General features: G+C 39.1%; 1 protein-coding gene across 1 annotated transcript in view; it reads left to right on the top strand.

The window, feature by feature from the left end:
- Positions 1-26,005, top strand: part of ENPP1 (ectonucleotide pyrophosphatase/phosphodiesterase 1) — a 67,845-nt gene that overhangs the window by 6,317 nt on the left and 35,523 nt on the right. The gene's annotated exons all lie outside the window — the stretch shown is intronic.

Below are 26,005 nucleotides of genomic sequence, written 5' to 3'. Positions count from 1 at the left end.
GCCTTTGGTCTCTCATGGAGAGAGAGAAATGAAAAACTCAACAGTTTTTTTATGATGCTATTATACAATAAAATAAATTTAGCTATTATTATGTGATTTTTTTTTTTTTCCAAATAGGGTTTCATATTACTCCAGAGTACCTGTAAGTGATTTTGGATAAATATGTTTAGAAACAAAAGGCAAGACAGGTAGAACAAAGCTTCAGCCAGAGTATTTCAAGCAACAGTTCTCAAAGTGTGCTCTGTAAATCCCTGAGGGGTCCTTAAGAGCCTTCCAAGGGGACTGTGAAGTCTAAACCATTTGAACATTAATAGACATTATTCATCCTTCTCACTGTGCTGCCGTTTACACTGCCGGAAAACTGCTTGCCCCTCAGCAGGAATCAGGGCAGTGGCACTAATTGTACAAGTCCTCATGCATCTGCAGTTAAAACTGAAAAGCCAGTTTCACTTAATGAAGAAGTAAAAATGTCCTCAATGACGCAGATTTTATTAAATTTGAACCTAAATTACCTTCCTTTTTAATATTCTGTGCGACAACATTGGAAGTCTGCCTTTAGCACGTCTGCTGCAGCCTGAAGTACTGTTGTTTTCTGGAGGGAAAGCAGTTGAGCTGCTGTTTGAGTTGTGAGCTGAACTAGCTGCCTTTTTCATGGAACACCATTTTTATTGGAAAGAGCAGCTGACAAACCAGTGATTCAGACTTGGGTATTTGGCACATACTTTCATAAAAATGAAAAGCATTAGCTTGTCACTTCCAGGAAAACAAAATGAGGTACCTGCTGCCTGTGACAAATTTCGATCTTTTAGGTAAAAATTGAAATTTTGGAGAACTTGTTTCTGCCACTGTAGGCTTGACAGCATCCCGATCCTTAAAGATTTTTCTGACGAAATAGATGGAGATAGTAAGGAATGTGATTTTTTTCATCTGGTACGATGACATGTGTCAACATTTGAAAGAAATACGTAGCTCAGTGAACCAATATTTTCCAAAGGACCAATGGATGATTTACAGAATTATGCATGGGTGTAAGTTCCAATCAAACTGCAAGATAGACTAATGAATTTTAATATAATGGTATGAAAAGTTCATTAATATTGTTTCAAGTTTCATGTTGCATTTCGCCTTTAAGAAATTATAACTAAGAATTTTAGTCTAGTTTTAAATAAGAATGTACACAATTATCTGAAAAGGCTTCTTAGGGTCCTCAGTAATTTTTAAGAGTATAAAGGGATTCTGAAACCAACAGTTTTGAGAATATCTGCTTTAAGGAAAGGTGTGTTCATTCAATACTATTTTCAGTACTAGGGAGAGAGGGAAAGGAAATTAGGCATATAAAAAGAATCAGCTATTTACAACAGTTCTATCTTTATTTAGGTAAGGTCCTTTATGGATTTCAAAATACTTTTTCATCTACCACCTGGTTTGGTCCAAACCACAGCTCTGCCATTATCTCCATGTTAGAGATGAAAAAATCATGCTTAGAGAAATTAAGGGGGCTTTCCAAGATCACAAAACAAGTATAATAATTCTCTTAATCTCATTGCTGTAGCTTATTGAGAAATAAAGTCAGACAGAATTGGATTTGTATCCTGGTACTGTTATTAGCTGGTTTTGAAGGTAGGCAAATAACTTAAGTTTCCTGAATATCAGCTTCCACAACCATAAGATAGGCTTGATAAAACCCTGTTTGGTGTTGTTAGGAGAATTAAATTAGATAAAGTATACAAAGTGGCACATAGTCTGCCCTGAATAAGTGGTCATTTTTCTTGTTATTTTTGATAAGCTTCAGTGTTACTGAATTTTTAAATTTTTCCTTATTCAGAAGACACTTTACATCTTTGCTACCCAAAGTGTGGTCTGTAGACTAGCATATCAGCATCATCTCCTTGGAACTTTTACAGAATGCAGACTCTTGGGCCCCACCCCAGACCTACCATACCAGAATCTATATTTTCACAATCCCCAGGGATCTGTCTGCACATTGAACTTTGAGGAACAGCACTCCATAGGGCTATGAGGAGGCACAGAAGGCGCCCCAACCTGGATTTCTTTAGCTGGGGGTTCCAGTCAACCCTTATCCTGCCATTGACTTCCTACATGTTGCTATGATTTAAAAAAAAATTACTGAATGTTGACCTCAACTGTGTTAGCGTTGGGTGGAAGTGGTGCTGCTGCTGGTTGCATTTGCCGCTTTCCTTCCTTGAACTTAAGAGGCACATTGATTAAAGTAGCCCCACCGCTTTTGTCGTGTCTACAGGACATTTCATACGCAGTCTGTTTGTTTCTTCAATTGCCTTTCCTTACCCTGCCTTGGCTTGTCCTTTAATTGCTCTTTATTGCTGTCTGCTGTGCCAGTCTTCTGCCTTTGCTGTGATCTGATAATGCTCCAATGTTCTTTCCAATTCAACCATCCATCTATCAGAATATCAAGTAGATTTCACTTTACATTGCTCCATCAGTAGAACTCTTCAATTAAGTTTCCACTTCAGTACATTCCCCAACAATCTACAGTATACTTGACATAATACCAAAACAAAGGAGTCTTAGACCAGGACTTTTTCAGGTGGTGTTGAGGTATGGAGTCAGGTTTGATGTCTTTGGCACAGAGTTTACTCCATAATACTTCATCGTCCAAACACATTGGCTTCCTATAAAGTGCCACCCAGCACCATTTAGATTAGAAACTTCCGAGACCAGGAGAAATAGGTGAATGAAGTATATTCAGGTGGGAAGGGTGTGGGTTAGGAGCACTGTGAATAGACTGTTGATCTTTTCTCTTTTGGGATTAGCCAGAGAAACAGTACAAAACAACTCTGCTTATACACTATTTAAATACCTTACTGATCAGCTTATAGGGAGTAAATGTGAAGAATGTTGACATAGGAAAGTATTTATGCCTTTGTCATTTCTTGGAAACTTTCAGAGGAAAAGAGAACGTTGATTTTTCTGGGAAGCTTCAAAGATCTTGAGAGACGGGTCATGTGAAGGGTCCTAAACTTGGAGTCAAAATAATTATTTGCTTTGTGACCTTTGAGCAGTTGTTTCACTTTCTGTGACCATAATATGAGGGTTTTGGATTAGGTGGATTTCTTCTAGGTTTTAAATCTTTGTATAGAGAGCTTATAATATTTTCCCCTTGTTATAAAGATACTACGTATTGCAGAAATTTCAGAAAGTATAAAAAAAGTATAAAGGAGAAAATAAAGATTGTGTACTTGTTATTAATATTTTGGTTTTTTCTCTCAGGACTTTTCTATGTGTATGTATCACTTTTTTTTTTAAACAATAATGGGATCATGCTGCATATACTGTTCTATTTTCTTTTTTAACTTATATTTCCATTATGAGATTTTCCCTTTGCTAGATGCCTTTTTTTTTCTTTTAATTTTTCATTTTTGGCTGTGTCGGATCTTAGTTGTGGCACGCAGGATCTTTGTTGATGCACGTGGGATCTTTCATTGCAGCGTGCGTGCTCTTCCTTGCGGTGCGCAGGCTTCTCTCTAGTTGTGGCGTGCAGGTTTTCTCTTCTCTATTTGTGGCGCGTGGCTCCAGAGTGCCTGAGCTCTGTAGTTTGCGGCACGCAGGTTCTCTAGTTGAGGCGCACGGGCTCAGTATTTGTGGCACTCGGGCTTAGTTGTCCTGCGGCATGGGGGATCTTAGTTCCTCGACCAGGGATTGAACCCGCATCCCCTGCATTGGAAGGCGGATTCTTTACCACTGGACCACCAGGGAAGTCCTGCTAGACAGCTTTTTAATGCACCTTTCATGAATGGGATTTTGAGACTTTTATCAACTTTAGTTCATGGAGTAATCTTTTTTTTTTTTTTTTTTTTTTTTGCGTTACGCGGGCCTCTCACTGCTGTGGCCTCTCCCGTTGCGGAGCACAGGCTCTGGACGTGCAGGCTCAGCGGCCATGGCTCACGGTCCCAGCTGCTCCGCAGCATGTGGTATCTTCCCGGACCGGGGCACGAACCCATGTCCCCTGCATTGTCAGGTGGACTCTCAACCACTGCGCCACCAGGGAAGCCCCATGGGGTAATCTTTGAAAGCATCTCTACTCATACCTCAGACATAATCATTCCCCAAGAATTTAAATAATTTTTAGGACACAGTTTTTGTTTCATTCATCCCTCAACTCCATCTCCATTGCCTATGTCTCTTCTTATGGTTCGATTATTAGTTTTCTGAAAATAATTACTTCCTTGCACTTTGTTTCCGCTCAGAATTTCTCAGAGACTGCCACAACACATGTGGGAAATTGTGTACTCCTAAATGCACTCTTCTTTTCAGCCTTATTTCTCATTACTCAAGTAACAGTGTTACCACTTGAGGGCTTAACACTTACAGCTTCATCCATTCATAGCAATCCTGCAGGCCTAGGACATATATGTGTAGCCATTTGTTAGTCCATATTTGTCAAGCACTCAGAGCAGACCCATCACATAGTAAGTGCTGTGTGTTTGTTGAATTCCCATATGCCTCTATTGAGTTTACTCTATGTCACACCCAATGTTAAGCCCTTTATCTGCTTAACTGGCACAGTTGTGTGAGGCAGGAGGGAGCAAACGTGTTGGCTGGTGAGTGAGTCTGGTATGGAGCCCACACCTCAGGGGACTCTATGTCCCATATGTTATAGGGGACTCGCACATGTTATATGCATAACTTGGATTTAGAAGTTCAAAGGGTTCAGGTTATTTTTCAACTTCTGCTCTGGTGGTACTTTGCCAATTTAGAGGGTCAGAAAGGGTCTCAAGATGCCTATCTCACAAAAGTTCCAGCTGTGTTGAAACACACCTTCCATTACAGCTCAGATTTTTACTGTTCTCCAGATACACTTTACAGGGACCATTTCTTTTCTCTACCCCAGAAGTGGTCTTTCACCTCCTTTCTTCTCACCCAACACCAGGTACCCCCTGGGATCCAACTGAATTTATCCTCCCAAAGGAAACGCTCCTTTACTGCTCTTTGGCTTGTATCCCCTGTCCCTGGATCACTTAACCGCATTTGCCACTTAATCATATAAAGGCCGTAGAGCTGAGTGGTTAAGGGCCAGGCTGCTGGAGTTGAATCCTGTCTCTGCCCATAACTGTTGTGTGTCCTTGGTCAAGTCCCTTAACTTCACTATGCCTCAGTCTCCTCACCTATAAAATGGAGATAATAATAGTAGCTACCTCACAGGTTTGTTTTGAGGGTTATATGAATTAATCTATGTAAACTAATTAGAAAAGTGCCTGAAAGATAGTAGAGGCTAGATTAGGGGTTATTGTTATTATTATGGTTATGGTTAGTAACTTTTTCAACAAATATTTAGAGTTCCTATTGTGTGGGCAGTAATGGTTAAGGGGCTGGGGGCTAAATGGTGGTGAGGGGAGAGGAAAGACTTACTCCTTGTTCGCCTGGTCCATCCCCACAGGACTGGATATTTATCAAAAAATCCTGCAAGAGTGTCTCTCACTGCAGCTGTGATTGGTGCTGTCTAGAAATTATATGCAGGGCTGTGAAAGAGGGTAGTGAGGGGAAGTTGGCTTAGTCAGAGAGGTCTAAGAAGGTGTCCAGGAGGAAGTGACAGGCAAGCAGAAGAGGATTCTGAGGGGAGGCAGCAGCACATACAAAGGGCCTGGGGTAGCAGGGAGCATGGCGTGACCCAGAATTGGGAGATGACCAGGTAGCTGATAGGCAGAGAGATGTGTGATGGGTGATGAGGCAGGAAAGGTAGTCAGGGGCCAGGTCCAGGCAGGGCCTTGCAGACCATCATAGGGCTTTGGGGTTTTGTTTTAAGAGCAATTGAAAATCACTGACATATTTTTCTGTTTGCTTGGTTTTGTTTCCACTTTTGTTCATAGTGACAAAGTCTCATTTACATTTTGGAAAGGTCATTTTAGCTTTAGCGGCAAGAACAAATTAAAGAGAGCATGTTGGGTGTAGAAAGAGCACCGTCTTATTTTTTTACTTGGCTATTTCGTAACTACTTTCTCTTTTCTACTAGATTTTTAAGTTTCACATGTGACTATGCAAATTAAAATTTGCATGAATTAAAGTTAAAAAGCTTAAAAAGGATTCATTTCCTCATCATGCTGGCCACTTTTTAAGTGCTCAGCAGTGATGTGCTGGTACCACCCTGTAGGGCAGCACAGGCAGAGGGAACATTTTATCATCGTGAAAACTTGAATTGAATCATTGCCAAAGATGGTGATATCATAGGGCTTTTTACTTTTATGTTTTTTTCCAGCAAGTAATAATTGAAAATGTGCATAAAACAAATGTTTGTTGAAGAAACATTTGTTAGAAGAAAAGAAGTTGCTTAAGAGAGTTAAGTTGTGAATGTTTTTACAAATATAATTTTAAGATTCCTTATCCAAATGAATGCATGTAGTTGTGTTGACTTAAGCCTAAATATACACATTAAAAGGTGACACATTTCTAAAATTATGGTTCCCTCCTAAATGATAAACCTCTATATCCATTAGCAGATTTTAAGTTCTGTCTTTAAGTTGCCACTGTAATTGTGATTGAGTGTAATTGTGATTGAGTACCTAACCACTGGGTCTTTAAAGAAAGTAAATGGTCATTTTAATCTCCCTGTTAATCCTATTCTTTGTCCTCAGGAAGAATACCAAAAATCCTCTGGAAGTTATCTTTTTGTTGTCTGTTTCCACTGAGCTCATTTTTCAAGAATAAATGCAAGGTGCTCTAGTCATTATGTTCCAAAAATTATTTCAGAAAAAAACTAGAAATAAATCACATAAACTTGACTGAACATGATGTTCTTTCTCTTTTTGCGTTTCTTCGTCTCTGACCTACCACCTGCATAGGAAGGAAACCTGCCTAGGCAAGAAAAGCACTGTCGTTTAGACAAAGCCCATAGCCCTTTACCTCTTAGTCCATCTGTTTCATCCTCCGCCTGAGGGTGGCAAGGGCTGTCCTGTACCATTAATAAACTGGTTTCCTCTCTTTCCTGTCTTATGAGCTAAAACAAAACTTAAAACATTTTTTCCTAAAATGACTTAATACTCCTTTTATTTAGTGAGTCATGTCTTTGTTGATTGTAGCTTCTAATGAAACAAACTGTTTTCAGGATTATTTTGGCAGTGCTTTTTTTTTTCCCCTTGATATCCAGCTGAAGCAAGATCTAATTAAAATATGTTTTGCCTCTAGGAGACTGAGAATTAAAAACAAGTAAACTCTCAGAATGAAAAGTTCTTTGCCTATATTTAATTTAGCTTCGTTTATGCCTTGGGGTATACGTATGTGTATATCTGATGTCTGATCATTTGCTATACGGCCAATTAGAAAAATAAAAGTCCATACCTGGTAATTTAATCAAGAGAATTTAATATAAGAAACCAGTTACAAAGGTGTTGGAAGAGCTGAAAGTCAAATATTGGAAGAGCCGAAAGCCAAACGGGATGGTATGGCAATGTGGCAACCCAGGGAATAGTACCAGAAAGAAGCTTGTACTACCTTGAGGGCAGGAAAGGCAAAGGGAAAAGCTGATGAAATCCAGAGCTGGCAGCCAGGACTTCCCTGTAGGAGCTGGGACCCTGGAGAGATGCAGCCCCTGCCAGGGGTCCTGTCTGAGGTTAGAACAGGGAAGATGTATTCTGACTTCTCCCGTCTTCCCACCCTCCGATCTTCTGTTATTGTTTCCCATTGGCTTATCCTGGTCTGATGCTAGAGCCAGAGAGCCTGGGTAATATACTGATATTTACTAAGAGGTCATTTCTCTGAGATAGAAGCTCAGGAGAAAGACAGTGTCAGAGTTTGGGTTTCTCAGGAAACCGACTCTGAGATGGAGACTGGCATCCCAGGGGTTTTATCAGGTGTGCCCTTGAGATCAGCTCCTATGGAAGGAAAAGGACTGTGGGGAGGGTGAGGTGAGCTGTGAGGCCGTCTCTCAGTGGAGGCCTCCTCCGCCCACTCTGTGAGCTCTTCCTCCTAGCATGACCATTTAGAGCTGTCCAGGAGGGAGCTGGCTTTCCTGTGAAGGGGTGTGGCATTGGGCAAGTGCTCTCTTCAGCTGAGGCAGGCCCTGCCGGCTGGCACCCCCAGCAGCCAGGGGAGTAATTCCTTCCTTTCCGAAGGCAAATCCAGGCAGCTTATCACAGTCTCCACCACTGAACGGCGGCAGATGTGAAAGCAGCGTCTGCACATTGTTTAGTTTTAAAAATCATATAGCACTGAAATGTATAAAGCGGAGGTTCAGCTTTTTCACTTAACAATACCATGTATTGTTTAAATGGGTCATCCCAACCTATGGCTCTAACTAAATTTAAAAATATATATATTTTAAAGAATTTAGTGATAAAATAAGAAATGCTTATGAAATAGTATTACATGCAAAAAAGACACACAATTATGTATAGAATAATTTCTTGATTAAAAAATGTACATAGAAAAAATTGTGTACATTTATGTGTGTGTGCATGCATTTTTTTAAAAATTAAAAGAAAGTAGCCAACGTTTTTAAATAGTGGAAATTTTGTGGTGGAATAATATGTATTCATGCCTATTTCTTTTTTTCCTTCCCTTTTTAATAAACTTTGTATTTATAGAATGGTTTTAGATTTACTGAAAAGTTGCAAAGCTAGTACAGAGAGTTTCGACATACCACACACCCAGTTTCCCTGTCACTAACATCTTATATTAGTATAGTACATTTGTCACAACTAATGAACCAATGTTGGTACAGCCTTATTAACTAACGTCCAAACTTTATTCATACTTCCTTAGTTTCTTCCTGATGTCCTTTTTGTTTGTTGTTCTGATATCCAACCCAGGAGTACCATGTTACATTTTGATGTCACGTCTCGTTAGGTTCCTCTTGGCTGAGTTTCTCAGACATTCTCAGACTTTCCTTGTTTTTGATGACCTGGACAGTTTTGAGGAGGACTGGTCATGTATATTTGTGGCATGTCTGATGTTTCCCTCATGCTGAGACGGGTATCATGTGCTTTTGGGAGACAGACCACAGAGGTTGAAGTGTCCTTCTCAACATACCATATCAAGAGTCTCTGCTATTAATATGACTTAATCATCGATGATGTTAACTTTAATTACCTGGCTGAGGTAGTGTTTATCAGGATTCTCCACCTCAAAGATACTCTCTTTTGTGCCTTTCCATTCTTTACTCTTTGGCAGGAAGTCACTGTGTTCAGCCCACACTTAAAGAGGAGACAGTTCTGTCTCACCTTGAGAGTGGGGTATCTACATAGATTGTTTGGAATTCTTCTGTACTGGAGATTTGTCTACTCTTATTAATTTATTCAATCATTTATTTATATCAGCATTAACTCATTGATATTTATTTTACACTTTGGATTATAACCTAATAATATGTTGTTCATATTTTTGCTCAAATTATTCCAGCTTTGGCCATGGGGAGTTGGCTCCTGTGTCCCTTTGACATACCCCCATCATTGTGTATATGTGTTTAGTACTCCCTTACTTTCTGGTGCTAGAAGATGAGTCTGAAAGTCTAAAACATCATCACACATGGTTACAGTTTTTTGTTTTGTGATGAGAACTTTTAAGTTCTACTCTCTTAGCAACTTTCAAATATACACTACGGTATTAGTAATTACAGTCACGATACTGTATGTTACATCTCCAGCACTTATCGCTTATTTATTTTATAACTGGGAGTTTATACTTTTTGACATACCCCATTATTGTGTGTGTGTGTGTGTGTGTGTGTGTCTGTATGTGAGTGTGTGTGTCTGTATGTGAGTGTATGTGTGCCTCCCCTTATTTTCTGGGATAGGACTTTTAGGCTCCTCTTGTCCTATTTTTTTTCCCCTAAATGTTTACTAACATTCTTGCTGCTATAAAACAACTAGTGAGTGTAACCAAAAGTCCACTTCTCCACCTGAAAATTAGAAGTGGACTTACGTACACATATATGCCTAAATTCTCTGTGCATTTACGAAAGGGAGAAAAGTATACATCACGCCACTCACATCCCTTTATCACTCTGTGGAATAGTTTTCAGACATTTCCCTTCTCTGTGAAGTGATGAAGAACCAGGTGGTTACCTCTGAATGAAGCTGGCCAGCTGTGCACTTTCAGCAGAATCAGCTATTAGATTCCTTCATTTACCATTTTGCTGTGGAAATGGTTTAGGCATAAAGTCTGGGAGAAAGAAAAGCAAGCATGTTCTCTCATGTGATCAGGAAGCCATGTTGGTTAGTACCACCAGCTTGATAAATTCATCTCTGTTCAGCATCTGGTCATCAGCTCTGTAGACTCAAAAGCCCCTCGTGGTTTTTGATGCATCAGGGATTCAGGAAAGGCTTGGCTGGGCAGGTGTGGCTCAGGGTCTGTCATGCAGTTGCAGTCAGATGGTGGCTGGAGTTGCAACAGGGAATGGAGCATCTAGATCCTGGCCAGGCATCTCTCTCCCACTTCATGTAGTTTTAGGACGTCCCCACTGGTCTCTGTGCCTGGGATAGTCTGGGCTTACTCGCAACATGATGGCCTCAGAGTAGACTGCCAGCATGGGGGCTGAAGGCTTTAAGGGTAAGTATTTCAGTGGTGGATTTACATAATTTTAAAGTAATTGGATAGTATTTTGTATTGTTTGGGTGTTTACCATAATGCATTATATTAACTCAATTTTTATTAACAGAAATTTAGGTTATTTGCGTGTCTTTGGAATTACAAATAATGCTGCAATAAATAAATATCTCTGTGCATATCTTTATCTGCTTATGTGAACATTTCTATCAGATAAGTTAAGAGATTTGGAATTGCAAGAGTGGAGGATATGTACATTTTGAATTTAGATAGATTCATCTAAATGACCTTTGAGAAAGACACTTATGCTTCTGTGAAGGCAGTATGAAAGTGCCTGTCTCTCCTTATATCCTTGACAGCGCTTGTAATTATCAATCTTTTTAACATTTGTCGATTTCATTGGGTAAAAAAGGGACTCTTTGATTTATACTTCGATTTTTAATGAAGGCGTATGACATATTTTTATTAGCTGTTTTATTTCCTGAAATATCTGGTTTATTACTTTTGGTATTTTAAAATTGTGAGTTATCTTTTTCTACTTAACTTTTTTTTTTTTTTTTTTTTTTTTTTTTTTTGCGGTACGCAGGCCTCTCACTGTTGTGGCCTCTCCCATTGCGGAGCACAGGCTCCGCGGCCATGGCTCATGGGCCCAGCCGCTCCACAGCATGTGGGATCTTCCCGGACCAGGGCACAAACCCGTGTCCCCTGCCGTGGCATGTGGGATCTTCCTGGACCGGGGCACGAACACGTGTCGCCTGCATTGGCAGGCGGACTCTCAACCACTGTGCCACCAGGGAAGCCCTCTACTTAACTTTTATACACTCATAATCTATCATGGAAATTAACTTTTTGTCATATGTTGGAAAGTTTTACCTTAGTTTCTCCCACCCTGATTTTTCTTGTGGTAGGGGTTCTTTTTTTTTTGGAATTTTTACAGAAATTCCGAATTTTTATGAAATCAAATATATCAGCTTTTCCATTATAATTTTTGGATTTTGTGCCTTGCTTGTAAAGGTATTTATCACCCTAAAAATATAAAAATATTTGCCTATATTTTCTTCTAGTGATTTCATGTTAAACCTTTAAATATTTATTTCAGATGTTATTTTGTTGGCAAGAGATAGAAATCCAGTTTACTATATACTTCCCTCAAGATCTCTTTTCTCAATAGATTGCTTTTCTTAAAAAGCTAAGGTAATTCTGAAGATTAGATAAAGAGAGGCCACAAAAATGTATTTTTCAATACTAACAGTCCTGTTGAAGACAGAAGATGGTTAAATAAGCCATCAGACTAGGAACAGTGTTGATATTTAATAATTCTGTGATCCCTTGTGGGCATTACCCATTTGTGGATGTAAATAGAAATTCTAGTGGCAGGAGGCTATGTCTGAGGAGTTACCCACCAGCTTTTTAAGAGGATCCTGCTTTGTGTTGAGGTGTTTGCTGTTACTGATCTTGCTGATTAGGTGCTTGCCTCTCAAGATTCAGTGAGGGTGTGGGAGTCATGGCAGGAAGCTTGCCATCAAAGCAGAATCTCTGCTGAGACCATTACTTTAAACTACCAAATGGACTTTTATCCTTTGACCTTTAACTTCAGAGGGAAATGGTCTGTGAAAGCAGTCACTGCGATCTGGGAGAAGTGATTTGCTCACTCAAGCAGAAGTTATAAGTACTGGGTGTTTTTTCCTTTGAAAATGTTTGGTACTTTTGGAAACAAATAAATGATCATGTTTTTCTTTTTATTGTATCTGTATGAGATGATGAATGTTAGCTGAGCCTGTTGTGATAATCATTTCACTATATATTTAAATCACACCATCATACTGTACGCCTGAAACTTATACAGTGATATATGTTAATTATTTCTTAATAAAACTGGGGGAAAAAAATGAACACTACAGGAAAGGAGAATTACTGGCCTAGATAAAGCAGTTCTCTGGAGGCCTTGCAGGATCCCCAGGAAAAGTTCTGATACGGAGGATATGGCTCAGGTGAGTTTCTGACCCCCTTTCTGCTTCAACTGGGAAAGTAAGGCTTGCAGGCTAGTGTTTCAGGTACTTCTCATGACAGGCCTAATAGTTTATTCCAATGGCCTGTGTTCAACAAGAAATCTTAATACATGTATATATTTGGGGTAATACTCCTTAAGAGAGGAGGGTACAGGATGTGGGGTTAGGGGTGATCCAAATAAAGGTAAGATCAAATGTCAGGGGAAAGTAGATTCATAGATATTTTAGATTTATTAGGGAGAAGAGAAAATACCCAGTCCAACCCAATAAAGGGGCTATAGATAACGTGCTTTACTCAATATCACAAAGCTCCAGAGGTAACTCACATCTTAATTTGGATATAAAGGCATGAGAGTTATTGGTCTCTTTGAGATTAGGGCTACAGTTTTGCCAGACTTATATTTTTAATCGAAAATGGATAGAATTTTAATAATTTCCTTACAGTTTATGGTAAAGTTCTAACATTGTTTCTGTTTTCTTAAGCTAGAGTTCTAATTTGATATTCCATTTTAACCTGTTCTCCTAAAAAAATATTTTCCAATTATCATTACTAGCTCCCATGGGCTACTAATTTGAGCTTTCTTTGAGACTTTTCTTCAAATGCTTATTTTACCAGGATAATTCATTGAAAATTAGGGAAATGATGCAATGACTATTTGCTTGGATATTAAAAGTGCCAAAACCCTTCTCTGGACTATTAGAGTTTAGACAAGACTCTCATAGTTTTATCTGCCCAAGAGACTGGTTCAACCAAGTGTGTACAGCACTGTGCTTATTCAAGATAATTGTTTTGAACTGCACTTTCTATTATCAGCGACTCCTAACAGATTTATATTTGATTGAGGGCGTTATCTTCTCTATCTTTCATGTACATAGTGTCATATCTGAATGGTAAAAGATATGTCTGCCATTATCTTTCTTTCTCACTTAGGAAAGGGTTAAAAGCTCAGAGCCACTAAGTGACAGATGGGGGGAGCCTTTAAGAGTCCGTATTTAAAATAATAATAATATAAATATTACATTAAATATTTAAATATTAATTTAATGATATTTTGTACCTCATAAAACTGCTCTACTGCCTTCTAAGTTTATTTCTCCTCTTTTCTTTTTTAAAAGGATATGAGAAAAAAGAATACCAAAGAAGAGTGTGTAGTTTCACAATGTGAATATGTTTCTTTTTACTCATGACTAGAATTCACTTTGGTAAAGTCCATTAAACTCAGCCTGCTGCTGATTTCCCCCATTCACTAAATACGAGAAGTAGTTTGTATCTTAAGAAATGTACCAGATTTCATGGCAATATTTCTGACCTAAATTGGAAGAAGTACTGTTGGAAATGATGGTATACATCCATCAATTCTGTTAATCATTATTGTGAAAAAATGTGTCGATGATGAATTCTTAGAAAGTCAACCAAAATTTCTGTGATACGTCTTTGAAGCTTGTTTTTGTGGACTCCTGTCTTAGCATCTCTCATTTTAAAGGTAATATTTTCCCTTTTGTGTTTGTGGGAAATACAGTATCTGCAGAGCAGGGGTTCCTTCTACCCATAGAAGTAAGAGTCTCTCTGAGGGGGAGTGCTATGGCTTGTGATCTTAGCTTGCTTATAACTCATACAGAGGTCCTAGAAGTGCTTTAGCAGCTGGGCTTGCACAGGTAGTGACACGTTCTACCCCACATGTTTGGATCTGTCCAGAGTCAAAGGAACCCACCATGGTGTTCCTCTCCGTTATGTTGTCATTAGCCTCGTGATTGGTCCTTCTAGTTACTCCTATAAGCAGTGGTTTGATAAATGGCCTTGATCACCAAGACCCTGGATATTTGGGGGGTTTTGTTGTCATTCTTTGTGTGTGTGTGTGTGTGTGTGTATTATGGTTTAAGAAAATTCTAGTTATTGCTTGAAACTTCATAAAATGACTCCCCCATTACACTTTTATTTTAGCACCTCTTCTTCCCTGTGTCATTGTAATCTTCAACCTATGCTAGTCCTAAGTTGGTATTGCGATAATGATTTCTGTGACTCCTAATTGAGACCTGTCAATGAGAGAATAAATATTACCATTATTTTCTTAATTGCCAATGCTGATGTAATTGTGAGGGTAAAGGACATTCAGCTTAATACAGCTGTCCTTTGAGATATTTCCTGGAATAGTACTGGCAGGGACTAATATTTCTTAAATTGAAATTGAAGAGGTTGAGCATGGGCCAGAGAGACAGAGATATAAAAGATATGTTTTTGGAAACGATCAGAAATCAGAAATTGAGATATGGTTTTGAAGTCATAATTTCATTTTATGAAGAAATTGTGCATGCTTATATACCTTATGAGCTATGTATTATATTCTAAGTGAATTATCTTATATATGTAATATGTTGTATGAAGTTGGAACATCCTGTGGAGGACATAGGTATTGTGTAATTTATGGTGTATCCTCCATATATAAAGATATATACAAGCTGATCTCACTTTGTCTACCTCAAGCTGTGAAGATGGTCTCAAGCTTGAAATTTCCCCAATGTTTTTGGCAGAAGCAAACATAAATCCTTTTTGGAGGAAAACACCATTATCCTCAGCTTCAAAAAATTCTGAAAATTTTTAACATCAATGAACAGAACACGGTTAAAAACAACGGAGCACACAAAGGAAAACGGCAACCTGAGCAAAAACCGGAAGAAGTATCACACAGCAGAAGCAAACAAACAATGACTTCAGATGGTAGTGTTATCAGACACAGATTATAAAGTTCTTGTCCTTTTTAAACAAAATATGGAAGAAATAATAGTGAATTGAATTAGAAGGATAATTTCTTGTGACTTTCTTTGTGATACATGCTAGATAATGTCTTCTGATCTATTTTTCAGCTTACAAATTCTATCTTCCACTACTCTACATCTCTTCTGATGTGAAGCCTAATCCCTTAATTAATTTTGTTCATTTTATTTCTAAAAATTTTATTTGGTTCTTTAAAAAACTTTCTAGGTTTACTGATTTCTGATAGTATTATCCCTTTTACCTTTTATTTTGGACACTATTTGAAGAGATGACAATTTTCGAGAACTGACGAAAGACATCAGTCCTTAGATTCAAGTAGCTCATTGAATCGTAAGCAGAATAAATAAAAGAAATATATGTCAAAAAGCAACAGAATAACATTGCAGAATACAAAGGTAAAAATAAAAATCATTGACGGTATAGGAGAAAAATGACAAATTTTCTTCAAGTGTGACAGACTGACAGCTGAATTCTCATAGTATAATGAGATCTTCACTGTGCCAAGAGAAAACAATTGCCAGACTGGAATTGTATACCCCTGCAGAAATACCTTTCAAGAATGAGAACAAAATAAAGACATGTATATACTAACAAACACTGACAGAATCTGCCATGAGGAAAATTTTAAAAGATTTCTTTATGCAGAAGGAAACTGATTCCAGATGTTTCCAGATGAAAAGTGTAAAGGAAAAAATGCATTAAAATGCATAAACTTGTAAATATTTGGGTAAACCTAAATGTACTTATAAAACAACAATGTCTTAGCGGTTTAAAAGTTAGAATAAAAGTAACATTAAAAGAGAATAGGGCTTCCCTGGTGGCGCAGTGGTTGAGAGTCTGCCTGACGATGCAGGGGACACGGGTTCGTGCCCTGGTCCGGGAAGATCCCACATGCCGCGGAGCGGCTGGGCCCGTGAGCCATGGCCGCTGAGCCTGCGCGTCCGGAGCCTGTGCTCCACAATGGGAGAGGCCACAACAGTGAGAGGCCCGTGTACCGCAAAAAAAAAAACAACAACAAAAAAAAACAGAATAAAGTCTAAAAAAGCTAAAACCTAAGCGTCCATATCAACAACTTAATAAAAGAAAACCCAGAAAATTATACCTGGGATATGGAAGGAAAAAAAAAAAAAAAGATAAGACCAGAAATCAGTAAAATAAAAAAGAGACTGACAAAGTAAAAAGCAGATTCTTTGAAAAGGTATGATCCCCCATGGTGAGCCTGATTATGCAAAAAAAGAAGGCACAAATTACATCAGGAATGAAAAAAAGGAACACAAATTCAGTGCTACAGACACTGAAAAAATAGCAAGTGACTACTGTAAATCACTTTATACCAATACATTTGAAACTGCAGATGAAGTGAAAAATTCCAAGAAAAACTGAGTCAAGAAAAATTAGAGAATCTAAGTAATTCTATAATCAATGAAGAGATTGAACCAGAAGTCAATAAACTTCTTGCACAGACCTTTCTAGGCCCAGAGAGCTTCCGCAGTTAGTTCTATCTTTCAAGGAAAAACTAACTCTGATCTTATACTTCTTTACTGCTTATTGTGAAGTGAAGTTGGCATAGCCTTTCACTTGAAGATCTTTTTATTGTTAGTGTTCTGGTATTTTATAGTGCTGTGAATAAGTGTGAGCCTTTGATTTATTATTCTGGTTACTTGATATTAGTAGTATGAGCCTTTTGATTTCAAGATTTGTATGTAACTTCTTGAATCCTATTGAGAATACTATTTAGATGGGTTTGTTTTAAATGTGTTTCTCTCTTCTCCTCCCTGTTTTTCCTTTGTGTTGATCTTAGACCTTTTCTTTTTTTTTTTTTTTTTTTTTTTTTGTGGTATGCGGGCCTCCCTCTGTTGTGGCCTCTCCCGTTGCGGGGCACAGGCTCCGGACGCGCAGGCTCAGCGGCCATGGCTCACGGGCCCAGCCGCTCCGCGGCACGTGGGATCCTCCCAGACCGGGGCGCGAACCCGGTTCCCCTGCATCGGCAGGCGGACGCGCAACCACTGCGCCACCAGGGAAGCCCAGACCTTTTCTTTTTGTTGATCTCATATTGTAGGCTTACCTCAAATGACTGGTGAATCATGGTGGTTCATTGATATTTCAGAATGAGGGATTAGGTAGGTTAAATGGAGGCAGAATTTGTTGATTAGAGTTTGCTTAGAGTAAGTGGGCAGGGAGGACTTCCTGTTATGCTGAAGATCACTAAAATGCCAGAATGAGGTAAACTTTACTCTGGGTCACTAGTATCCATGCTAGCCCCCTGGGTTCTCCAGTATACTGATTCTAAAAGTATATGGGTTCATTGTGGAAACTGGAAAATAAAGGTAAGTACCAAGAAGATAACAAGAGTCACTGTGAGCCCATCAGCCAGAGATAAGACTATTTGTAAACTATGTATTATGTATAACATAAAATTAGCACCATATTCCCTGTTCTGTTTTATAGTTTGCAGTTCATACGCAACAGTGTCTTTCCCCAGGTCATTAAATATTCTTCTAAATCATAACTGTTAATGGCTGTATAATACTAATATTATATACATAGTCTTTCTTTAGCCATTTTCCTATTATTAGACATTGTACCTATGTCTCTTTTTTGTTATAAATAGTACTGCATGTATATATTTGTATCTAAATATTTGTACATAATTTTTTTGGCTTAGGATAAAGTGTAGGAAGTGTAGTTTTTGAGACGTATATCTACGTCAAGGTGTTTGTTTCAGACTTTTTCTAGAGATTTTTATATGCACAGTGCTTGGATCAGTCCACAGCTAATCTTTGTTAAGTGTGCAGATACGAATCTGTAGTAAATCTCTAATACACAAATTGGTGTTTACATGGATCCCTTTTTCAGTGGCATGGGTTGGAGAGCTGCTGTATAGGTATAACTAAAGTTACCAGTACAGCCATTCCCCTGCAAAATAATAATTTGCTTTTCTTCTCTATTACACCTTTTTGACATATTTTCTTTACCAGTGTATGGTCTTCAATCACTGTTAAACAGATTACTGCAGAATTAAACCCCCCCCCCCAAGAAAAAGGGAAATATTAGTATACTAGTTTATGGCATTTCTTTTAACAGTAAATAAGAAAGAATGCCCTGAAGTTTGATTAAACCTTGAAAAGGTTATATTGTTCCTGTGGAAGAATCTGTAATGTCTCAGTGCTCTAAGTGAGTTGGATATTCCTCGTAGAAACTGTCATTTATGGAGTACCTCAGTGCCATAGTCACCAATCTGGGTACTTTCTGTAAATTATGTCCAAGGCTTGTGCCAGTTTTTTGAGGTGTGTATTATCACCACTTCATAGATAGAAAATAATGTTTAGCAAGGATATGAAACATTTCTAGGTCACATAGTTGGTGGTTGTCTATAAGTCACAAGAAGGTAAGCTCCATGAAAGCACTGAAATGTTTTCGTTTCCTGGTGTATACCCAGCACGAGACTCTACTTAACACATAGTAGCCTCTCAGGAAGTATTTGTTGAATGCTGAAAAAAATGAATGAACAGAGGTGGGATTTGAACCCTCGCCATTTTGAAATGGAACCCCTTTCTGCCAGGTAGATGTCAACTCCTTCAGCGTGTTCAGGTTTCACTGAGAGGTTGAGTGTGAGGTTTGCCCCTAAGTGATGTGCTTGTCCAGTGCATAGTATCTCCTTCCCCCATTTTCATTTGACTAGTTATATAAATTCCTTCACATAAAACTTCACTGCCATTTGGGAGAATCTTCAGTTAAGTCAAATGTAACTAAAACGATACTGAGTATATAAGAGGCCAAGCAAAAGTTAGAACCTTGTCTTTAAAAAACTTCTCAATGCGCTCAAGCAGTTGTTCTAACTTCTACACTGAACTTTGTAACACTTCAAAGTTCTTCAAAAACAAGACATTATCTTTGAGCATGACATCCCTCTGAGCCCCCGGTGGGAGTTTCTTGGCACTGGGCTTATTGCATTAGGATCTAATCCTCATCCTCTAGGAAAGGAAATCCCTTGAAGACTCCAGCAACGCGTAGGTCTGAGTTCCCACGGAGTCGTTTCCAGAAAGCATGCTGCTTGAGTAAAAGGTCAGATGACTGACTGATAGGCAGTGTGGTCAGCTAATTCATCTTCAAACTGGAGAGGCATCTGTCACATTTGAATACCAAATCCAGCAATTGTCCATTTCCTAAAAAAATGCTTTTCGCCTGTATTTATTATAGGCAGCCTTGTATAAAGGCACTTAACAAACTGATTGACTTTGTCAACTCAGATGAAGAAAAGGGGGAGATTTATAGTTTTCCCCCCAAATTGTTTAATTAAATCAGTTTACTGATTTTTCAGGTCAGCAGTTATTTTGAATGTCTATGCGCTAGGCACTCTGCTAGACCTAGAAAATACAGAGATGAGTCAATAAATCCATGCCTCACTGGAGCTCACAGTGCAGTCAAAGACAGGCAGACAGACAAATCTCCCAGAGCGTGGTCAGGGCTGCAGTAATTGGAAAGACCCAGAGGAGGACAGAGCATCTCCTGAGAGAAGACAGGCAGGTGAGTGACTTATGGCTCAGCCTTTCACAGTGTCACCAAAGGATCTTTCTAGAATTTATAAATCCAGTCATGTCACTTTCATGTTTAAATCCACAGCAGCTCCACACTGCCCCGAAGGCCACAGCCACCTTTCAGCCACTCCCGTGTCCCTCCCTCCTGCCCCACTCTCTTTACAATCTGGCTGCTTAAGTCCTAATCTTGCCCATGTCGCTTATCAACTGTGTGATCCTTGGCAAGTTGCTAACCTCTCTGCAGCTAAGTTTCCTTAAACTGGGTAAATACAGTAATCCGTGTCATAGCGTTATTGTGAGGATTAAATGATTTGATAGAAAACTCTTAGAAAAGTGCCTAGCACATAGTAAGTACTACAGAAGGGATGGTTGCTATTGTTCTGTAGAAGTGATGGCTACTACTGTAGTCACTGTTATTCTCTCTTTCCCAGACTGGTGTTATTTTCTATACTTCCCTGGCTTTGCACAAAGCACCATTGCATAGATTTGTTACTGAATTAGACACCAGGCCCCTCTCTTGGGGCCCTAGCTGAACTGAGGCCCCCTGGCTGGATCAGGGAGTTCTTTCCCACTCAGGTTCACGCTGCCAGTAACGAAACTGAGTTTGGTGAAAGCAAGACAGGCTTTTATTCAATGGCCAGGGAATGGAGAAGGGGAGCTCATGCTCTAAAGGCACCATCTCCTCTAAGGGAGGGAAGTAAGGGAATCTTAAGGGTCAGGAGACAGGTCATCAGGGCACTAGGGAAGGGGTGGAGATTTCCAGGGGCAGTCCGGGCACGTGCGGTCTTCCACACTCCTTTGCACACGGCACCAGTTGTGCAAGCAGAGTACTCCTCCAGGTTTCATCTGCACAGATGCGGTCCTGTGGTCAAGTCAGGGCCGGGTTCCGAGCGGTCGACCGCTGTGTATCTCTCAAAGCATGTATCTCTCCCAGTACAGCTGCAAACCATCGGCCCAACACCGGGTACTTTTGAAACAAACACAGAGTTAAATCAGGGCAAGTGTCCTTCAGCTCTCAGGGGTTGATGTGGAAACACAGAGATAAATCAAGTCAAGGAAACTGGTGACCATTAGCCTACTTTGTCTGCCATCTTGGATCTAGCTGGTTCAGTCTGGTTTTGCCACGGGCCTTTGTGGCATCTTGTTGATAAAACACAGCAAGCCTGTACAGTTAAAAAATAGTTTCTGTACCTATGCATGGGTGCATGGGTGACACATTGTCACTATGTAGTTTAATTCTTAGGTTACTTCTCACTGTCTCATGTCTTTATCATCAACAAATTCTAGAGTTGTTGCCCTGAGTAGATTATCAACTCAGATTAGGGATTTCACCACAAATTCTTTTTGTTTTAATTTTGTACTTCTCCGCAGAATCGAAATCCAGTGCATTTTGCAGGCACTCAAACATTTGTTTATTGATTGAAGGGGAAACTCCTTTTTTCCCACCTCTCTCTTTGTGAAGCCTTTTGTAACCATTCTCTCCTTTTCTTCTCTCCAGTGTGCTGGTAGCATGTTAACATTTTTTACATATTTCAACTGTAGCTCTTGTCCATTCCACTGTAATCATTCATTGTAATGTCCACATGCTTTCTCTGTCAGGGGAGGACTTGCTTTCATTTGCATCTCTGGCCTTTAGCAAAGGCCAGTAGACACATATTTGTATGAATACTTGATAAAGAAAGAATAATACTCATGTTAACGCCACTGTGTTTGAGGGAATTTGTGAGAAAAAAAATTGAGTGATTTCTTTATATCTGTTTTGGTTCACTAAATGTCCAAGAAATGATTCAGGGACTCTAACTAAACAAGCAGGAAACTCCAAATAAATGTTGTTCTAACATAGAGGCAAAACATTCCAACTTCACTTTTACTTATATGTCTCCAAGCTGCATGTTTTCTAAGATAAAATATTTTGTCTATAGCTTCTAAGAAAATATGAAAACTTGAAAACTACCTAAATTGTTATAGAGGTATGAAAGGATGGTGGATTTTGACATTGTTGGATTAAACTACTTTGAGAAGAAAATTCAAATTGAATTAGATTTCACAGCTCTGATAATCGTTGGAGAGAAATTTCCTACTAAAAACTATTCTGATTGGGTGTTGTGTAACAAAGTAGTAGGTAATTTAAATTTCATCTTTTACAGAGGTGAAATGATTGTTTCTATGGTCATACTTTAGCTTCAGTTTCATGCTATGCATTATCTAAAAGGTAAACCTAAATAACATCTTTTAGTAACAAAGAGGTGATTAAAAAAATCAGCATGCCTCTTCCGTAGCTTAACAAGAGGGCACAGATTTTCATATATCATGTATGCTTTAAACGCATGGTTGCAATTTAAATGCTTGCTTACCACTAAATCTTTTCATAGTTTTCTTCAAGATGAGACTTATTTGTAGCAGAACTGTTCACAAGTTTTGTTTTATATTTACTTAGAACAGTAAGGTTATTGGTAATACATCTTCATGACTGAATTTCTTCAGCAGTGAGGGAATATGTATTGTAAGTCAATAAATTTGAGAATATAAATAACTTATCATGATTTTCATTCATTGTCAAAAGGTTAACTCCTATTACTAGTAAAAGTAGTAGAACTTTTTCGTCTTCTTACTTCCAGCAAGTACCTTATGCCAATTTCAGGTTTCTACTTTTGGGTTCACCTTCACTCCAAACCGTCCGACTTCTGAGAACTCAGACTCTGAAATTCTCTTCAGAGTCCATAACTTCTGTTCTTCTTTCTTCCTCACTCCCTCCCTCATTCCCACTCCTTCATTCGCTCGATCCTTCAATTCTCACAGTTCTCCATCCAAATACCCATGTTCACATGGTCCTAACCCTCCCTGTTCAGCTGTTGCAGTCACACCTTGACTCTCTTGTCCCCTTTTCTGTTTCCCCTCCCTTCCTATCTCCCCATGCCATGTTATCTTTTTATCCCACTCCCCCACTCCTACTCCTGGAATTCCAGGCCTCTGGGTCTTAGTACAAACAATTCATGATCTCAGTTAAGCTGGGCCCCCAGAGCTGGAGGGTGTGTTCACACTTCCCTTATTGACTCCATCTCTGTTGTCCCTACTGATTTGCTGCCATCCTTCACGTGGGGTCTCCTAAGCCTCCTTCATCACTTCAGAGCCCCACCTTGGCTTCCCCACTCCCCACAGATGCTTCTTACTCACAGAGAAGGATTGAAGGGCTGCTTCCAACTTCCTATGGCTACCCCTGGGCCTTTTTTGGTTTTTGTATCTTTAAGCCTTCTTTTTACGCACCTATCTCTGAGGCTAATCCCCTGAGAGTATTTTATTGTATGATTAACCTGACTGTTTAAACCAGTTTCTTATAATGAGCTTAGGTTGTTTCTGGTTTTTTGTTTCTTTTTTTCAAATACGAACAGTTCTGAATTAACCGTCCTTGGATATATATCTTATTATGTTATATACTATATTACTGCCCACTTGTGAGAGTACAGGCAGTGCCAGCTTTGCGTGGTTCTCTGACATGTACAATTTCAGTTCCCACAGTTTAATTAAATAACACCAGTCTCCCAACAACATGGTTCAAATTTCAGTAACTAAGATTTATTGACTGTGAGTAATTGCATAAAGTACAATCTTTGCTACTAGCTTTTTCAGTCCACAAAACACTATGCAAATAGCAGATGCATATCATGGTCAGTGACCAATGTCACTTCTTTTAAAGTGTGTCAGTGATTGGTTACTATGCATCTGTCGGTCAGTTCAGCACAGACAGAAAAACAAGTACTTGTGTTGCTTTTTTATCCGCCAGTGGTAGACCTACATCACATTTTATAGAAATGAATAATTGAAAGAGGGAATTGGCTGATAAAGTGCAGTTTAAAAAAGAAAAGTGATAATGCTGGAAATAAAATTCAGATCAAATGTAGATGGAGTTACGGAAGAGATAGCTGACTGTGGGTAGGCTGTCACTGCCGCTGTTCAATAGACTCTAGATATACAGCCAAAGGAACTTAGTGACAACGAATTTATTGACGTGAGAAGCATGGTTGTGATGAAAAGGATGAAGGTGTCCCAGAGGAAGTGACAGTGATACAAAGATTCATATTAATGGAATTTTTGGAGATATTTCATGATATTAAAAGTACAAAGGTTAAAACATTGGAACCTTATCTAAACTTAGAAAGGAATGTGACAATTTGCCAAGGCATATGAAAGGTTCTCACTCTGTATTGTGAGAAGTAGATAAAGTACTGTTCAAACGATTCTTGATAGGTTTATTACAAAGAAATAAAACTTTAATTTTCCACGGTTTAAATTACAGGATACTAAATACAGATTAGTTTTACTATTTTTTCATTTCCCTATATATTTATAATTGACAGTAAGAGAGTTTTTATTGTTTTTGATAGATCCTTTAGAATTACTCTTCCATAGTTTGTGTTAGTTTACACCACCATTAAAGACTTAGGAGAATCCATTAGTACTCTTATGACCTTGTTCTATTTGCCATTCTTTACTTATTTGTTCAAGCTCTTCTTCTGATGGCTCTTTATTTTAATGGACATATATACATTTAGGTTTTTTTTTTTTTTTCTTTTTTTTTTTTTTTTGCGGTAGGCGGGCCTCTCACTGTTGTGGCCTCTCCCGCTGCGGAGCACAGGATCCGGACGCGCAGGCCCAGCGGCCATGGCTCACGGGCCCAGCCGCTCCGCGGCATGTGGGATCTTCCCGGACCGGGGCACGAACCCGTGTCCCCTGCATCGGCAGGCGGATTCTCAACCACTGCGCCACCAGGGAAGCCCATTTAGGTTTTTGATTTCCTAAAAAAACAACCTGACCTAGACCCTGTTGTATTTTAGACCCACTGTACTTTCACTCTTCTTTCCTTTACCTTCATTTTCTTTTGAAAATGAGTTAGACCTGCTTCCTCAGTTTGCCATTCACTTCCTCTTTAGTTCTGCAGTCCCTTGACAGTAGGCATGCTGAGGACAGAGGTCATGTCTCTTTTATTACTGAGTACCCAGTACCTAAACCGATCAGCATACAGTCAATACTCAGTATGTTTTATTTGAGGGAATGAGTTCAGAAAACATAAAAAAAGCCTCTACCCACCACCCACCCTGTCCCATTCACACATCCCTCCCGTCTTTAGTATCTCTTCATCTTGGCTTTTGGGAAATGCCACGCCACCTTTCCATACTGTGTCCATTCCCCTTTTTCATATTCTTGGTTCCAGCCAAAGTAGGCTGCTCATCATTCATCTGCCACCTCCCATATGCCTTCCTTCCTGCAAGCCTTTCCTTATACTGACTTTTCTCTGCTCTGCCCTCTCTTCCCTTCCCTCAGCTCTGCCTGGCAATATCATGCCATCATTTCCCCTCTTCAGAGTCCAGCCCAGAGGCTTCCTCTATGAAATCTTTTCTGATCTCTTTCTCACCAGCCACCCCAGCTTTTCTTCTTTAAACAGCTATAGAAGTCTGCAACTAGAGTCTTCCAAATATGAGCCATTTGTGCTGTTGCTTTTGCCTTTTCCCCCAAAGTAGAAGCTCCCTGGGGGATCTCTTATTCTTTCCTTCAATGCATAGTATAGTCTTTACACATAGTTGGTGCTCAATGCATATTTTATTGAATTTTCCTGAAATGTGACATTCCAGAGAGCTGCCAAGGGAACTCCATTCCACTGAAAAATATTGACTATTTTGTAGATTATTCTCCTTTTTTTTTTTTTCTAACTCACAAATAAACGTCTGTCATTGTTTTGGGAGTTATATGGTGTAAGCACTTACACCATATTAACCAAATGATCTAGTTAAAGTCAAATGTCAAAGTCCAGAATAGTGGAGAATGAGAAAGTTGCAAAATGTTAGAGCTGGAAAGATTTTTAGGGACCCAAGGAGTCCAGCCCTTTAATTTTATAAGTGAGTAAATTGATGTCTGGAATGTTAAAGTGACCTGCTCCAAATCTCTACACAACCAGTTTGTGGTGACATTTGGGTCCGGGATGTAGGCATCCGACCCTGTCTGTTGCTCATTCCACAAGCTGTCACAGTGAATATGAGAATAGTGTTTAGGTTTGTGTAATTAAACTGTTAAAAGAGGCATCTGATATTCTCATATTGCCTTTTATGGATTAACAAGTAGAAAATTGTTAGGTTTTCTTTTCTCCCTACCTTAATTATTATAAATTTTTGGACTGG

This window comes from Physeter macrocephalus, chromosome 10 (assembly GCF_002837175.3).
Source record: "Physeter macrocephalus isolate SW-GA chromosome 10, ASM283717v5, whole genome shotgun sequence".
NCBI lineage: Eukaryota > Metazoa > Chordata > Mammalia > Artiodactyla > Physeteridae > Physeter > Physeter macrocephalus.
The sequence above is the reverse complement of the archived record's forward strand: the minus strand, read 5'-3'. Positions and strand labels throughout refer to the sequence as shown.